This window comes from Stegodyphus dumicola, chromosome X1 (assembly GCF_044657685.1).
Source record: "Stegodyphus dumicola isolate Sdum_Otavi_A_Nest chromosome X1, ASM4465768v1".
In the NCBI taxonomy this organism is placed as follows: domain Eukaryota; kingdom Metazoa; phylum Arthropoda; class Arachnida; order Araneae; family Eresidae; genus Stegodyphus; species Stegodyphus dumicola.
The window spans coordinates 63,418,354-63,437,761 of record NC_140780.1 but is presented as its reverse complement, the minus strand read 5'-3'; the positions used below and the strand labels follow the sequence as shown (position 1 = coordinate 63,437,761).

General features: G+C 33.7%; 1 protein-coding gene across 1 annotated transcript in view; it reads left to right on the top strand.

Moving 5' to 3' along the window:
• Positions 1–2,778: 2,778 nt before the first annotated feature.
• Positions 2,779–19,408, top strand: part of LOC118205107 (cysteine-rich venom protein AnHyalC-like) — a 188,318-nt gene continuing 171,688 nt past the window's right edge. Inside the window, exon 1 of the mRNA XM_085807273.1 lies at positions 2,779–2,991. The gene's annotated coding sequence lies outside the window, so the exon portion shown is untranslated. The remainder of the gene's footprint in view (positions 2,992–19,408) is intronic.

Sequence of the window (19,408 nt, the reverse complement as noted above, 5' to 3'; positions counted from 1 at the left end):
TAAAAAATCATTTTTATCTCCTAAAATATAAATGAATTTTTATGAGAAAAGTATTCCAGGAATAAGGAAAAAAATCCGTAGTTACCATAAACGTGTATTCGCAAAATACCTTTCTGTGCAACAGCTTTGACATTCACGGACAGCTCAAATTTAACAAATAAATTTTTAAAGCGTAAATAAATTTCACATTAAAAATTTATAACGCACGAAATGTAAATAGATAATTTTTAATAGTCTGATATTTACTTCCATCTTCTCAATAATAATCAATTGTTATTAACTATTCAGCACTTACGCATCAATATTCCAAAAGAAAGGAAATAAGAATTAAGCTCTAAATTTAAATCTTTACGTAAGTAATAATTAGAGTAATATAACGTTACGTAAGTAATAATTAGAGTAATATGCACCACAGGCTGCTCAAAATGAAAAACTTTCATTTCGATCTGCTTATTTGTTAGCAGTAGCACTTTTTTATCAATGGTGTGTCTTAAAATGAAAATATTGCGAAAAATAATATTCGGATATTCAGGTCTTTCATATCGCTTAATGTCTATGCAAGGTATTCAAAATTTCACTTTTGTACGTATGGAATCAAAATTGCATTGCTGTATTAGATTTTCCTGAGCTTAATAATACGCAAAATCGGAAAAAGTAAACACCAAAGAAAGATCTCAGCAGAAAATAAGAATAAAAATACATGACTTTAAGTTCAAAATTGCAGACATATAGTCAAGAGAAAAAAAACTTAATTCAGATACGTTACTTGAAGAAATAAGTGAAAGAAATAATTCTTCCTTTTGAAAAAAATGATGACAATTTGTGCGTTGGTCATTTTATTGCTGACTCCTGATTTTTAGAAGAGGATGCCTTTATTAATAGTAAATTTGAAACTTTTTAATGATTTCTTTGCTGTCTTCCAGGATTTCATTAAAAAAGCTAATTAGTGTCATCTAATTAACTTTATGATTGTTGCTGTTTGTTAAATTTGTTGCTTACGTATGACAGGGAGAAATTAATGCAGTACTAACCAGGGTAATGTTGGCGACGATATTCCACTATAAAACCAAAACTACGGTTTCAATTAACATCACTGAAAAGAAAAATACCCTACATTATAATTAACAGAAAAATAATATTATCAGTTTATCTGTATTTTTTAAGAAATTTAATTTAGACGGTAAGTGTATTTTCTTATGTAAATTAAATCAGCATTCAAAACAAGAACACATTTCATAACTGAAAAAATATATGTTTTTGTTTATATTTCTCTTGTATTTCGACAGGAACTAATAGGCAAATTAAAAATTAATAGCTATCTGCTTAATTCATTTTTGTGATTTAGTACATTATGTTTGATGAATAAATTAACAATACTTCTATATTCTTGATTATGTACAATTAAATTCAATATGATTGTGCATAAAAACATTTCCTAAATACTGAAATATCTTTTGCTATTCCTGATGTTATCTCATTTTCTTCTCAATTTTTCATGCGTTATAGAAATTTCCTCTATTCTGATGATTTGTGAAAGTAATTTTTCTATCATTACGCAATAAACTAACTTAGCCATTTTTAACCGAGTTAACTCGCTCCCGGTAAATCGGTATGATAACAGTGGGTGCACAATAGGAAGCTCTTTATTGATTTGCTAATTAAAGCAAAACAATCCACAGCTACCTGCCTGTAAAATTTTACTTTCCTCGGACGCTTTCTATTGATTCGCACTAGCATTGCACAAGTTTAGGTTAGATTAAATGATTAAGGCAAAGCAACTCGAGGGCTACCTGCCTCTAGGTAGGAATGCCTTTGTGGAGGACTGTTTAAAGAAAACTGGCTCGTAGACACGTTACACATGGGGAAAGCCACGAAAACCAACCATGCAGCCAGCCTGTTCGCTGCGATTCGATCCCAGGTCGAACTACTAGTGTTCATTCACTGCTCGGCGGTTGGTGGGTCTACACACAAGTGGTGGGTCTACTACACTTGCAACAAAGAAAACTCAAAAAGTAATCCACATACGACTTTTTACCTGCCGAGAAACAAAAGTGAGATGCAACATCGTGGTTTCAGTCAATCATTTTTGCAAACTCTAGAGATATAAAAAGAACCTCAAGAATATATGTATTTATACTTACCTTACCACATATGTTTCAATATCAAGCTTCGTTAATGAGATGATCCTAATCTTCACATATCGCAATGTGAGAAAATCAAATTAATTGCCGTAATATTAAAATTCCAGATTTTGCTTCCTGAAGTCTAATTGTTATAAATAATTTGCATTTTATATTGAATCAAAGCATATCATCCTAACATTCTTCTTAACAATTGACTTCCAAGCTGTTCACGTTACACTTCACATTTTCTACAGTCTCAGGTATTCAGTTCATTTTCGCACTTTTATTATTGACAGTTTTCCTGGAAAGATATTTATGAATCTGATGATCTAGAAATACATATGAGAGGAAAATTCAGTTTCTAATATTTTAGAGATAGTTAGCTAAAAATTGTAGACAATAAGGAGATTTGGCAGTATACGCTATTTGGCGTTTTTCCAGCTTTTCAGCATGCAGCTCTGATTTACCGAAGAGGTTAGTTTTCCTTCCAGAGACGATTACTTTAATTTATTTGCTCTTAGATTGACGGTTTTTAATTTTTTTTATGATAATATATTTTCTCGCTCTAATTGCCTTTTGATTACACGAGTGAGTTGTGAATGGATGTGGTGTCTGCTGTAAAACGCACAACTTCAATGTAACATTTTCATTGGGTGGTATGTAGTTGATAATCAGAAGAATGCCGTTTACTTCGTTATTCCATTTCAGAATTCATTTACAAACGCTTCCTTCTGTCATTCGCTCTTTTAAACTGCAGTTACCATCGGCACTTTTTTTACCTTTAAAGCAAAGGGAATTTTTATTTCTTCCAATTACTATAATTTTTCTCACTCCCTTTCCACACACTGACTCTGTTTTTGTTAAAAAGGTAAGTTAATTTTGATTGCTATTTAAATTTTGATCATACTGAACGACTTCCTGATTACAAAAAACGACGAATTCCTTCTGCATTTATACACCGTGATCTTACTCTGTTTTATTTTCGCCATTGTTGTTCGTAGGCATATGCTTTTAATTACAAAAATGCTCTAAATGAGAGAGACATAGAATTTTAAAATATTTAAAAAATTATAAAAGTTTCGAAATATAACTTTTTATATCTTCTCTCAGTCCTTATATTTAGGAAAATGTTATACTCATTATAAAATGTGAAATATAAAAAGGTCTGATTTTCGTTCAAAAACAATAATAATTATTGCATTAAAATTTTACGATTCTTAAGGACTTTACGGCGTCAGATATTCGAAATTATCGCCTATCCTTGTGAAGTCAGTTAAAAAAATTAATTAAAATAAACCTAAGTTTCTTTTATTTCTATTTAAAGTCATTCAATGACATTCCTTTTTATCTACTAATGTGCAACAATCATTCATTTGTAATTTTATAATTAATAACTGTTTGGTGTGGATTATGAAATGAAACGCTGAATGGGTCATTCATTTTTGGTGGTACTTTAATAGGAAAAAAGTACACATAAATTAAATTAAGAATATTGAATGAAGAGTTGTCTGATTTCTTACAAGATAACGTCTCTCTGAGAGATTTGTCAGCTGCGTGTTTTCAGCATGATGGTGCTCTAGCAGATACATACGCATGGCGACGTGATTTTTTAAGAAATACGTGAAATACGTTTGGAATTAATTACTGGATATGAGAGTTCAGTGGAATGGCCACCGTGATCAACTAACTGTCTTAAACTTCTTAGGGAATTAAACTCTAGGTAGGCACATTCTGTTGGGGATTTTGAAAAACAAGCTTGAAATGAGCAATCCGCGCAGATTTGCTTAATCGTACATTAGCCACGACTGATCGTATAACACGAATTATATTAAGAGAATTAAAGATTTATTTTATGGGCACTTTGTTGATTCAAGGTTAGGACATTCTCAAGATTATTCGCTCTTGAAATTCTAATGTTTCTGTGACCTTAGTAATTTGATAGTACATCCATGCAAAAAATGAAAGCTGAGACATTTATGTCCGATATCGAATTATTAATGACAGAAACATTTTAAAAAGAAATTAAAAATTTATATTGTCAGGGAAAGTTTAGATATTGTCGAGAAGTTTCGATATCCAACAATCATATTCAATACTTCGTTTAACTATTTTCGAAACATTCCCCCAACAGGAAAATGACATCAGAAGTAGATGTATTCTACAATTTCTATTGCTTCATGACTATGGGAAAATTTAGAAAATTTGCATACTTTAGTAAAATAAAAATTATAACTTGATTATGAAATTATATGGAGACAGCTTAAACACACATAAGTGATGTTTGCTTCTTGGCTTCTTTCACTTAATATCAACTGACTGATACTACAAGAAAAGTATCATCTTTATTATTTCCAGTGTAGTTAACAACGGATTGCTTTTTGATTAAGAGAAACTAAGTGCAAATTTCAGTTAAACTATTATTACTTGTTATTTAAAAACTAATTTCAATATCTCATAAAGTTGATTACCAGTTTAGTTCAGGAGGTATTATTACTTAATTCATGAAAATTATGATGCATATTTTGAAAATAAATTATATATATTTTATCGAGCTTTATAATTTTTTAATTTAATTTTATCATCACAATCAGAAATCTCTCTCTCTCTCTCTATATATATACAGAGAAAAAGAGATCAGGGATGTAAAGCAGTGAGATATAATACTAAATAGCATAACAATAGCCATATTTAATCAGACAAATAATTCAGTGGTCTCATTAATGAGCATTTCAGCATATAAAGGATAGCGAAAAATAACCGTTAAAATAATCCTTTACGAAAATCATTTTATATAAACATAGACTTCTTCATTATTATTTGTTATGGGATTTTTCACCATATTGTTTTTCATTTCAATTGAATTTCATTTTTTTCCCTTCAGGATTTTCAAAAGTCTTAGTTATAGCACAGTAAAAACACGTTTCCTCTGGAAATAATTTTGAATCTTTTTAAGCAAAAAATTACTTTTTCGCTAGCATTATTAATGAACTGTAATATAAATAATGCTTTGTTTCTTACTATGATTTTATTTAAGATGGATTTATTACTATTAGACATAGTATTAGTATGAAAGAAAAAAAATCATAGATTGAATCCAGAAGTCTTGTGGTATAACCAACCGCACATTCGTGTTTGAATAGCAACAAAGGTTTTCAAACCAGAAAACGTACGTACATAAAAATGTAAGATGATTGGGATAAGAGATTCCGATAAATTTATAGAAGAAACATTCAGCTTATCAGGTAGACTAAGTTTTATATAATTTTTTTTTTATTTTGCAACAGATAACAGATAAATGTCAATTATTATAGGTACAAAAAATTTTGATTTTTTTCTGTATAATACCTTTTTAATATACAGTAATTATATTATACCTTATTATAAATATTTATATTTGTATACACCTAAATAATTTATTTTAGCTAACACATTTTTATATAAATTTCTCTCTAGGCTTTCAATTTTTTTCGTTATCCTTCTCTAAGATGCAATTAAAGTGATTTTAAATACAAAGCGAGTTTATAATTTGGGAAACTGTTGTGGCAACCAACCAGTAATTTTGTTTATCTTAAGACACCCATCTAGTTTTCCTGTGTGTATGATGAGTTGGAAACCTCCACTTTTGGAATCAAACTATTAGGTGAAACTTGACTTTCGTGTTTTACTGCTTTAAATAACTGGATTCTCGAAATCCTGCAAATAACGGCTATTAATTGTCAATTTATAGTTGCTCTGCAAGACATAGTTTAAATAAACCTTTTAAGTTTTAACTTTTTCTCTGTGCTATTACGGTTTAGTTAGACGTCTGGTGCAAAAATGAATGTTTGACAGATTTGGTTATGTCAGGCTATTTGATTATTGAAAAAGTACAGGAGGGATATCTGCAGAAGGAAAGGAATGTCTTCATGGAGGACTTTCTAAGAGAAGCTGGCATTTATTCACATTAAACACAGGGAAATTACAGAAACCAGCTGTACAGTCAACCTATTCGCCTGGTTTCGAATCTGGGTCGAGCTACGAGCATTCAGCGGTCGGCTACTACAAAATTGGTTAGGGTAAGAGTATACCTAAGCAGGTGTTTGTTACCGTATGATTAATTTAACACACTCACCACAGGCAGAACAAATAAAATCACAGCAAATTTTTAATTTAGTTTAAGAATGGTTTTCTGAAGAAAAATGTTGTCGATAGGAATTTCCCATCTTTTCTTCAGGTGCAGTGTAAATAAAGAACAAAATCATCTGCAAAGGTTTTTCTAAGAAATGAGATTGATCTCTACAGCTTTATTATTGTAAATTACCGCTTGCTATGCATTTTTTTCAATACTTCTCTTATTATTTAGTCTTTTTCTTTAAATACTCATTGTATCATTTACGCTACTTATTTCTTGCCTTTGGACAGAAGGGGCATTTAATTACGTTCCTTATTTCAAATGATTTATTCATATGTACCCTCTCTTACTGAATCATTTATTCCTAAAGAAAGGAAAGTAGTTTCATTCGTTAACGTTTTTAAAGCTTAATAAACTATATGCATTTTAACTTAAAATTAGATAATACTTCATGTTCCATTTCTGCATAACGACAAATATATCCATTGCAAAAATGTGCTTCGAATGCTAAAATCAATGTTAGATAATTTTGTACCTGATACAGATTCATTAAAGTAATACAGCAGCGATGTAACATCTGTATCGATGTATTAAGGTATTAGGTATAAGATATCCCTTAAGATATTTCGTGTATATTCAAGAATGGTGAAGTTAGAAATTTTGCGCCATACTTAATTTAGATAAAACATTTACCAAAAGAGCAAATTTTTCTAAGCAAATAACTAACGTTTTTGTAAATCTAGTGACTTCAATACAGAAAAATTATTAAACTCATTTATCACCCTAATATGTATGCAAAGCCCATCATATTTACAAAGTAGGCAAAAGTATTTCGCAATTGAAATATAAAAATAAGCACGTTTATTTGCTGCTTTCCTTAATACGCACACCCATACCCCCTAAAAGGAAGTTCTGACGAAAAACGTGTTTGGCATTATTTATGTTACCCTTTTACTTTCAAATAAATGATTTCTGCAAAACATTCGACCTGGGTTCGATTCCAGGCGAACGGGCTGGCTGCAGGGGCGTTTTCGTGGTCTTTCCCTTGCGTAACGTATATACGAGCCAGTTTCCCTTCCTTCAGGCAGATAGCCCTTGCGTGCTTTGACATTATGAAATAAACCAAACTAAACCTTAAGAAATACTTCAAGAAGCTTGAAAATGCATAAGAGGCAGAAATTCTAGTACTGTGAAGACTTTCCTCTAATACAACGTTTTGTATTTCGAAAATTGGAATTAATGTGGAAATTCTAGCAATGCTTTGCCAAAACTCTTTTGTCTTATCGATGTCTCTTCAGAATTACTTTAAACTTTGATCTATTGTTCTCCTGAAAAATGTTATATAGTACTATAAAAAATCTTTTCAACACTATGCAGCATCTGTGTGGCATTTTCGTAACTGTATGGCACCACAAAATATACCTCGAATGATTAAACGCGAGATAGTAATCTTTAATAAATCTTACTTTTTTTAAGCTTTTATTCCTCACTCTAGCTCTTTTTTTCTTTCTTGGTAGATCATAGTCTAATTTGTTAATTTCTTTTGTTTCGCAATTGTAAGGATCTACTTCGGATGCTTTAATTATACCTGTCTTATATATGCATATATAAAGTACATTCTTTTATATGCATATATAAAGTAATTGTCCTCATTTGCTATTTTGTGCATACTTATCTTATTCATAGCTGAGGGAATTATCTTTCTTCTTTATCTTTCTCCTAGCAATAAAAAACGAGCAGTAACTAAAATGAACTAATTCCAGCTCTAAACATTTCGCGTGGTTTCACTTCTGTTTTCAGTTCGGTTCGTTCACAGTTTCTGCATTGTTATTTTTCGGCACAGAATTAAGTTATATATTGTTTTGAATAGTTTTATATTTAATAGCTAAAGCTTATATATTATTATTTACCCCTTTTGTCTATTTTAAAATGTTTCATCTGTTTATATCATGACGGCCTTCGTATAAAAATTCTCCATTGAATGATTAAAGAACAATGTAATAATAATAATAATCTTTATTGTTAATTATTAATATGTTATTAAAAAACCTCAGTTTTTCGTACAAGGCAGCTTTCATACTTCGTGCAATGCAGTTTATATATATTATATCAGTGATGTGTAATATAGTTTAAAAAAGCTTAACTCTTTTATTAATTAGAAGATTTTTCCCTTGTCGCATTCTAAAAGGTAGCACGAGCATATTTACTGCATTTCTAATATGTCACCTTTTAATTAATGTCATTAAATAATAGTTTGACATGGAAATGAGAAACAATTTAATGCTAGTACTTTACGTCTTGTATTTACATATGATTATTATCACTGTTATTAATTTAATATTGTATTGCTTTGCAATGAAAGACAAATGCTAAATACCACTGTTGTCAACTACAGAATGCGGAGGTTTAAAAATATCTTTAAGATCGTAGTAACTGGAGAAAAACAATTTTGTAGTAAACAAACGAATGCGCATGCGTGAAAGTTGCGAGTTTCACTCATGCTCCCTTTCATCCTCCGATGAAAAAATTTCCAGTTTAAAACACTTCCCTAGCATGCAAAGAAATGGAGTTAAAAAAATCTTGGAAACTTAGAAAATAGTACAAAGCTTGATTGTATATATTTAATGTAATAGAGTCGCAGTTTTTGCTGTACGATTTCTTCGTCTGTTGTAACATTAAAAATGAAAATTCTTTTATTCTGATACGCAGTCTTCTTAATAGGTTACGAATGCGGGACTTTCTTTTACCAGTTTTACCAATTTCTTTTTATGTATGAATAAGCCAGAGGAGTTTTAAACTATATCAACTCTTAAGCAGTTAGTATTACCTTCGTTGAAGAAGCAGATTATATTTTTATTCTAAAAATAAGTTCAACTATCTTCATAAATCATCAACGAATAAAAACTTGTTAATATGAAATTTGCAATGCAGTAGATCAGAATATACCATTAAAACAAAATATATAATACTGATTTAGTACTGTAATATTATTTTCAATGGTTTAAGATGCGGATTCGCTGATGTTTTGCACTTGGAAGCTGTTTAATATAACATGCTCTGAATACATTCGATTTCTTCCCAGCTGTTATTTAGGCCTTGGAAAAGCACTGCATGCATGGTAACTAATGCTTTCTAAAGAAGTTCCTTCAGCTTTATGTGTAATGACTATAATATATGGGCTGAAATGCTGTGACGTCACTAGTCCTGACGTAACAAGCATCAGTTAAGAAAAATCGATGACCGAGATTCTTTTCTAATACAGAATTGAACAGAAAGGGTAAAAACCAGGATTGAAACTGAGAACTGGTCACAACTTGCTTATTATAACATAAAATAAAAATATTTATTTCATGTTTCTTATAATAAATATATTCAAAATATCCAAGCATTCAAAGTAAATCCAAAACAAGATGTAACCACAAAATGATAAATATTTTTTAAGTGTTTGGATTTTCAGCTTAGTTTGAAATAAAATGCGGTGCTACACATCTTTTACCTGTAACGGTAGTAAAAAATGCAGTAAGTAGCGCTATGTAACAAGACAATTCTTTGCTATTAGAAATTCTATCTCAAAAATTTACGGTATTTAATATGTCATTTCTTTCTTCATACTGCGGGTTTCTTTTTCAGATACTAAATAATTACGAGCACACAAAGCATCATTAAATACTAGATGAGATTAGATTAGGTTAACTGATTAAGGCAAAGCAAATCGAAGGTTATCTGTGTATGGAGACGGGTGCCTTCGTGGAGGACTTTTTAAGGGCCATTGATTCGTATCCACATTACACATGGGTAAAAGCACGAGATATCCCAGTGCAGCCAACTCGTTCGCCGGGATGAGAGCCCGGCTGAACTATCAGGCGTTCAGTAAATTTACCGCTTGGCTGATGGTGGGCCCGATTAACTGCATGGATACGTAGGAATATTAATTGAATATTATAATCAGATTATAGATTGCACTTTCCTTGATGAACTATAAAAAAAATATGTGGACACCTTATGACTTCCCTGTGCGGCCTATTAAATTATGCTCGCTTTTTGCTGCATTTCATTTAAACTTATTTCCTCAAATTATTCTAACTTAATTAACAGATCCATCAAGGGAAGTTGAAAATGTCATAAAAAATTGCAAATTTCGAAATCAAATATCCCGGTCAAGTTTGTCGAATGAGACTCAAATTTTTTCTAACTTTATTTTTTCATAAAACGAGTATAAAACTTTTTCAAATACTTGTTTTTCTTTTCCATTGGCTTTCTATTCTTCTATTCTTGTTTCTCTCTTTTTTTTTTTTTTTTCTTTAGCCGTTTATAGGCGTTGGCCACTACTAAAGTCAGGAGTGGTGGTCACTTTTGATGCAGGTACCTTAAAGATGGGCCATCGTTGCCTCCTATTAGGGGACGAACAAATTACATCCATGCCTTCTCCGAGATTCAAACCTTAGGTACGGCAGTAGAGTCACTAGCGCTTTTCGTTTGAGCGGCTGCTTTCCAAATATAAGAAAAGGAACCGGGAGATCGCGCTAAAAGTTAGATTTCGTCATTTGTCGAAAATTAAATTTATTTTTAAATTTGACATTGCCAAAACTTGAATAATTTCACCACTTAAACACTTCTGCAGTTGAAAGTATATCACTACGACTAATGATTGCGAAAATTGCAATAAGAAGAGGAGGTACACAACTAGATGTTATAGCAGTCCCATATATAAAATTTCAACGTTCTACGGCTAATCGTATTTGAGTTATGTGAGATACATACATAAGCGTATACGTACATCAAAGAAAAAATCTCGTTCGAATTCTACAATCCGTTTTGTAAAAAGGAGTCTTGCCCCTCGGAGAGGGCGGCGCACCGCCTGGCAGTTACTAGACGGCACTGGTTTTTAATTTGCTACCTACCAGCCGCTCGGACTGACCGTCGCAACGGGACATTACCCAGCGAACCCGAGAAGGCTGCCCCCCGGGCTACTAGAACCACGCCGCGCTAGGACGTGTCAAAACCCCGGGCCGGCCAATAAGTTACCTTTCTGGGGCCTTCAGAACCACCAAGTTCATAAATTTTATACCCCCGTAGCCGAGACTGCCTAGGTACAGATTCTAGCCAGTAGCTTCGCAGAAATCTCTACGTCGACCTCCAGGGGAAGGGAATAATATCGACAAGGGCGTAAAGTCGGCAATGACATGAAACTGCCACCAGGGTAGGTACGGAACTGATTTTTGAGCTGCCGCGTCGATTCTGTGCTGGCAAAAAAGTTAATTGATTTTAGGCAGTGTCAATCGATTGATTTTAGGCTGAGCCTCATTATTTACGACACACTGGCTGAAGTCTCTTGATTTCGCGAAATGGCGTTCTCCAACTTTATTATTATTAATTTTATTAATTAATAACTCTTAATTATTGTAGGTACACCAAGTTTAAATCGAAACTGACAAATTTGATCAAAACACACTTTTCATCATACTATTTACGCAAAGAATGAAATATACTGCTGCCACTAAATGTGCAACACAACAAAACATAAGCCATATATATCATATTAATAACATAAGATGCAAGGACGAAATGATTACAGTTATAGTCACTTCAACTTTTAGAAGCTAAAGAAATCACTATCGCTCGTAATCTCATAGGCAACATTAATTACTTCTACACGGCTACCAGGACAGAAATATTCGGAGCAATATGGATGTGTGTTTGATGTAGTCATTTCATGAGTGTTCAATATATTGTCAAAGGTTTTGTGTTGTAATATCGAACGGTCTGCTGTAGGCCAATCGCAGTGCGATTATGTACCAGATGCATCAAATAGATGACATACATATAATGAAACCGCCGTCAAGAAGGAAATTTAAGAAGTGGATATCCAGGAACTCTTTAAGAGATGCAAGCCATATGTTGTCGCACATTGTTCTGATGGTAACTATTTCAGGTATGTCTTGAAGATAATGGGCAGTAACAGGCTGCAGTATTTCAGAGATGCAACAGTGGCTGTCCGATGTGCGGGTGTACTAAGCACTAGCAGAATTGAAATGCGAAAACAACCAATACCAGAACACAAAGTGCCAGACTGATATCGTGATGTATAAAACAAGAGTCATTCAGCCCACTGCTATAAGTGCCATAGCCATACGCTTTCGTGTCTAGCCTACTACTGCCAGACACAGGGGCGACTGTTATCGTGTTGTTGACAGAATTATTATTCGCCTGAAAATCCGGTTATCATGTTAATTTTCTTTCCATTCCTAAATCTTTTTATTTGAAGGTATATTTGTATTCCAACTGCAGGTATATTTGAAGATACAGAAGAAGCTTAAAGTTTAAATTTAGTAGTAGTCAAAACAAGAGGAGCGCCGCCCAGACGGTAGAGGAGAGCCTACTGCGCTACCGAAGGGCCCGGATTCGAATCCCGGAGAAGGCATGGATGTGTGTAAATGTATAGTGTCTCTTCGGCATGGGGCACCCTTAATATTTGGAAAGCCGAAATTCCTCTCGAGAGGTTGATGATAGAGGAAGAGGAGATGGGGGATCCTTGGACCCGTTCCCCCTCCCGAGGTGTTCTCCATCCAATTGGGGGCGAAACTGAATGAAGTCGTACTGCCATCTGTATGGTGCTCAAGGCTCTTGCTAACAACAGGAGCAATCTTTCTCTTCTAGCCACGATAAATTCCGTGGGCTTGCTCTGATGTTACTGTCAGACAAGTGAGATAAGTCACAGCAACAAGAGGCGCTTTCCTTCCTGATGTTTCATACATTTTCGAATCCTACGTACGAACACTAGCTTATACACAACATACTATTGCATGCGTGTGGTTCCTAGTGCATTAAATGCACACATAACCGCTGATAGCTTAATAAAATTTATTTTCCTAAATGAAACACTTTACAGTTCTGGAAATTTCCACAAAAGCACTCGCGTTGCTCTTCTAAGTATCACAAAACACAATCACAGTTCAGCAGTTACATTTCAAACTATTAAAAAAGCTAAACACAGTGCAATTTAAAGCCTATCTAAAAGGTGAAGCTCTCACAGATATCTCAATAATCCGAAGTCAGCTCTGAACTAACAACTGTGAACTGCTGCTCTCTTTAGGCCCGTTCCCACTGGGGTTTATCTGAGCTAACGAACACAACTAACGTAGTCGACCCATCCCCAAAACCAGTTTTTCCCCATAGAGCAGCAAGTTGAAAAATCTGAACTGCAGGCACAGCGGAGCTAGTCGACACAGGGAACTGACTCCGTTAGCTCAGATAAACCCCAGTGGGAACGGCGATTTTGGGCTTATGTAGTTTTTTTCCCAGGCCACTGAGAAATCTCTAGCACCTTCCATCTCTCGAAATTACCCGAAGGCATATATAGTTAAAGTTGCATATAAAAGCTGGATATAGTTACATTTACATATAGAGATCTATTAAGGGTCGTTCCCACTGGGGCTTATCTGAGCTAACCGAGTCAGTTCCCTGTGTCGACTAGCTCCGCTTTGCCTGAAGTTCAAATTTTTCAACTTGCTGCCCAGTGGGGAAAAACTGGTTTTGGAGATGGGTCGGCTACGTTAGTTGTCCCCGTTAGCTCAGATAAACACCAGTGGGAACGGTCCTTTACAGTTATTCAATTACAGATACTCAAGTGCCGGATCAAAATGTAACCAAATGATCGCCAAATTTGGCCCCTTTTGGCGAATAAAATTAGTCGCCCAAACCATCGCCGGCTTGGCGATTTCTTGCTAATTTAGGAAGATAGCTGTTTACCTCAATGTTAAATAGACTTGTATGATATTCTGCTCTTCGCAATCATAAAGTAAAATGACCTTACTAAGAAACCTGGCGACTTACAGGCGTGAATAATACCAGCACAAAAAAAAGGGTTAAATAAACCCTTTATTATTCATAAAACTCTTAACACAAATGCACGTACTTCGTGCTTACAATAACACAGACGGCTTGCAGTGGAACTTAAGAATAATTTAACAATAAATACAAAAATAAGTAGTAGGGCCGAACTAATAATTTAGTTTAAGGCTAACTAGGCTGACCCAACAACCTACCCGACAATATACATATTAAATGGCCAAAAAGGCGTATCATCAACTCAGCGTAACAACAGCGAGAACAAACTAGTAAGGTGCGCTGGCTAGCGAAATCACGCTGTGAATAAACTACTAGTTTCGTCTGTTTTTATATTCTCTTTAAATCTGCATCCTGGCGAAGAAATGCGAGGGGAAAATGAGAGGTTCCGGAAAGGTACCAAACTTAAAATAATTTGTTGTGCAAACTAAGGAAAACCCTACAGAATTGCCTCTGTAATCTTATTTTTTCGGCATAGCTTACATGGCTTCAGACTATTCTTGTTACATTATACAAAAGATGCGACAATTTCACGTGTAATTTCATTAAAATTATTTACATAGATAAAAATTCGTAACGTTGTCTCCTCCCGAAAGATTGCACGTCCCTGGGCAGTACAATCCCTGGACAGGAAACCATATTTACAACTAAGAAAAATCAGAGCAGTACTAAAACAGTTAGTTCGATACACGACATAAAACAAATCAAACACTAAACAAAGCAATAAAATATTCATAAATTTACAAATTTATATTCAAACAGGTCGTACTGCGTATATAGCCTATCGTAAAGAACAACTTTAGTCTTAGAATTTGGTGACTTACGAATACGAAATACGACGTCGAGCAGCTTGTTTAGGACTGTGTAAACCCGCTCTAAGGTGACTTGTTTAGGAGAAAGTCCTTTCCGTCGAACTTCCGTCGAAAGTCCTTTCCGTTCCATAACCACACCTTGTTACCTTCGTTGAATCAATGCCTTGTAGCTCTCATGTCATATCGAGTCTTGATCTCCGTCGCCGAGCTGACTCGCTCACGTGCGAAACTGTGCATCACTTCCATAGAGATCTTGATCGACAAGTATGTATTTCATGAATTCACTGATGAAAACACGGCATTTGGAAGTAGATTTGAATCTGCACTAAGATGAAGTAAAAAAGAAAGGTTTTTGCAACGAATGGGGATTGTGAATGAGAATGGATATCCTATGACAATCGTACACGTTCGTCACGTTCGTCCACCGATGGAAGTAAAACTCTCTTCAAGAACGGCTCCAAAGGTATATTTGAGTCCAAAGATGTTTATTGTATGGTGATTTCCAGCTGGTGTTATGTATTACTCATGCTTTCCAGAACGTGAAGGGATAAGTGTAGCTCGATATTGCACAGATATGCGACAAATGCGTAGCGAAATGTGCCTTAAACAATTAACCCTTATGAATAGATATGGAGTTCTCAGGATAACGCATGACCAATTACTGTAGGGTCAGTCATAGAGAAAGTCAATAATTTGGGCTACTAAATTATGCCTGGATTATTCCTGATGTCTCCCAACACATTATGATTTGTTCTAGGACTTGAGCTAGTTTTTGCGAAGAAACGCGTTCCCAATGAGGAATCGATTTTTCGTACAGTGAAGGAATTCATCATTTCCAAATACACAGACTTTAACAAACGTGGTACGAATCACATAGTCACATGTTGTAAATAATATATGTGCTGATGGAGATTACATGTACTAAATATATAATATTTTTCTCTTTATTATTTTATTTTTCAATCGGCCTTAAAATCTGTCATTTCATTTGCAACAATGTAATATTTGTAGCACTAATATTAATACGTAACGCAACTGAACTTGAATCCTCTCTTCTTTGGCAACAATTATTCGAACATTGACCTCAAGATTGGGTTGAAAAATACTACTAATTAAGAGAAAATAATATCCGTTTAAATTAGCGGCTAAATTATCTATAGATAATCCAGAAAAATGTCGTTAAATACGAAAATTTTTATTAACAAAAGGCGATCTTTCTAATAAAATTTGGTGCGAACGGGCGGGCTACATGAGAGATTTCATGATTTTTTTCATATGCAACGTGAATACGGGCCAGTTTCTCTTAAAATGTTTTACCCTGAGGCAAATAGCCGTCGTATGCTCTGCTTCAATCTATTTACTAATTTTTTTTCTTCTTCCAGCCAATTTTTCTACTTTTTAGAATTATTAATTCCCATTTACAAAACGTGCCTTCTTGTATGAACTACTTCAAAAGTGAGGACAATCACTGATGTGAAGCAAATGCATTGATAATTATAACTAATAAATGCAGTGGTTTTTTGAAAATAATCGAGAGCGCTGTGACAAAATTCTCACCTCTTATAACAATACGTTTAATTAGAGAACAACTTCCTGTTTGTCCAGAGACAGTTACATTATTTGCGGAAATGCGTTAAGGAAATCCAATGGGCGGTTTCCGGGCGAAACTGTCATCCAATGTCCGCTAAATGGCCAAAGTACTGAACAAAAGGAAGTCATAAAAAACCCCTTTTGATTTCTTTTCCTAAAGGCGCTAACTTAAAAGGAAAGAAAGAGACTTTTGTGACTGATTTTATACAGAGAGAGACTTGAGTGAAGTCGCACCAGCGACGAAAAGCCGTAACAAGCCCCCGGTTTTTATTATCATGTCTGTAATGTGTTTTTAGGTTTATTTAATCATGAAATCTTGTTAAGTTTAAAAATAAATATTTAAAAGACATCTGGTCTTTCCTTCATCCATCACGGGTGATCAAATGTTACAGCGCCTAGAATTTGAAAAATCCAGTTGGTCAACAAATCGGAAAGGACTGACATTTTCGATAGAAAAATTGCTTTAATACTCGCTTATTTTACTTTAAAACCTTACTTTAAGAAACACTGAAATACGCTGTGCATCAATATTTACTGGAAAATTTTATTTCATATTTGAAAGGCTAAATGTTTTAACTAAAACCTTCGCCTGTGTTTTTCATGTTTTTTTATACTTACGCGAAGGAATAATTGCTTGATATTTTTCATCTAGCATATGGTTTATGTCGTCCCATAATCACAAAATAATCGTTTAGAAGCATTTATGAGATGCTATTTAACCTAAAATGTCTTTATAATATAGACAAAAATTTTCCATATTCTGTCTAACTTCGTAACAAAAGCAGTCGAATGTAGATATTGTAACCAGAGTGGAGCTATTGATACATGTGGATAATTTGTCTGAAGAATAAAAATTGATGTTTTCATAAAATTAAATAATAATGGGGTGTAATATTTGCATGAATCCCCCTTTCTTCTTCACTATTATTGTAACACGAAATTATTTTCTGAGAGTACATAGTGTCTAAAGAAAGACAGATTAAAATTACGAGACGAAATTTGTCTCAAAAGAATTTCATTATAATGAGCAACATAGAATTCCCTCGAACATTTATTCAGATATGAGGAATTGAGTTTACGACTAACATTTTTATTGCTGATGTCAACGTGACTTCCATTTTCGAATTCGAAATTTAAGTCATAAGCTGAAATTTAATTTTCGAAGCACTTATTTTAGTCCACAGATTTTAAACATACCCTTTATCAGGAAAAACATCATTACGCAAGAAGAGCTGGCCAATGAATGCACTTGAGTCAACAGTTTATGCATTTAAAATATTTTCATCGTCAAAATATTGACAAGAGTGCTGGATAATTTTGCAGTTAGTAGTAGCACCAATGGTAATAGCATTGCATGATATTTCACAATAAACTAGTTTTCAAGGTTTTTGTAAAATTATTTAAGATAAATTCAACTAAATGTGTTTAATTCCTGATCCTAATTATCTAGCTGTTTTATCAGCTGATGCACCAGGCATTTTGCAAGTTTTACCTTAAAAACTACGTATAAATTACTTATAAAAGAAAAGCCAGCAGAAAGAAAGAAAATATTAAAATTAATTAAAAAAAAAGTAATGCTCATTAAAAATAAAAAAAAAATATTTTTCTTGCCAAATTACATTCCATGAAATTCAAGATAACATATTGCTACATTTTGTATAAATTTAAATAAAACTGTAGATTTCTTTCGCCACTTTTATAAAATGTAACTTCATTATTTAGTCGTAATGACAGTTGGAGACGTTTCTTCAGTTATCTATTATCATGATATATTCAAATTAGAGGAACAAAAGTCACTAAAACTAGATAAACAAACTTAAAAATCTTGCAAAGGGCATCAAAATGAAATTGCGGTGATTAAAGAATAGTTATTTTATAGGAAAGTCTTCGGATAAAATTTTACTACAAGTCCTTCAAAACGTACTCATTCCAAAGTAATTTTTTTGTATAGAAATCCTTTCTTCAGTTAAAAGGTAAACTTTTAATGTCTGATGAAACATAAATTATGTCATGTATATCTTTAATTTGTGTTAGCAAGCTAAACTTCGCGCATGTTACTCACTAGATGTTATTTAAAGCATTATTAGCACTAATTTTCACAAAATAACAGATTCTTATTGAAGTAAAGATAATATACCTACAAAGAAAACGTCCATGCTTAATACAGCTTTAAAATTAAGTTTACGTTCTCCGTAACTGACTCTGACTATGAAAGTCCTTTGCATCAACTGCAAACTTTAACCATACAGATGCACCCCCTACTTTCGACCGCGTCTACGCACAAGGATGGCCAGACATAACTCTCACTTCCCACCACCTAGCAAATTCTATCCAGAAATGGTAAGTAGAAGACCAAGATAGCTTGTCGGACCACAAGTATATTACTTTCAACATCGCGCAGCCCACCTCCATTACCTACATAAAAAGATACTACCTCCCAAGTAATAAACGACGAGTTTTTACCAGACTGATCAAAACAAAAGTACAGTCTTTGGAGCCTCAGTTAGCAAGTGCCACTACAAGGGATGACCTTGAGCACCTTACAACAAAACTCATGTCTACTCTCATAAAAACCTGTGAAGACCTACTTCCACTACGTTCCACTAAGAAAATGCAAATAATCAATTGGTGGAGTTCAGAATTAAACATTCAAAAGAAAAAATGCAGAGCTTTACGAAGAAGACTCAAAACGGAACGAGGGCTTAACTTAGAAACCAATACTCTGCAACTATTTCAACGTGAACGGGCTATCTACAAGAGACTTATAGTCCAGAGTAAAATACGCTCCTGGAGAAATTACTGCTCGAATGTGAAAGATGTATACGGTGCCCCGCATAAGATAGCAACAGGCAAAGTGTTTAAACCGACGCAATTTCAGGTTCTGAATTCACTCAACCTCATAGATCCCACTAATGCCAGCACTCTCC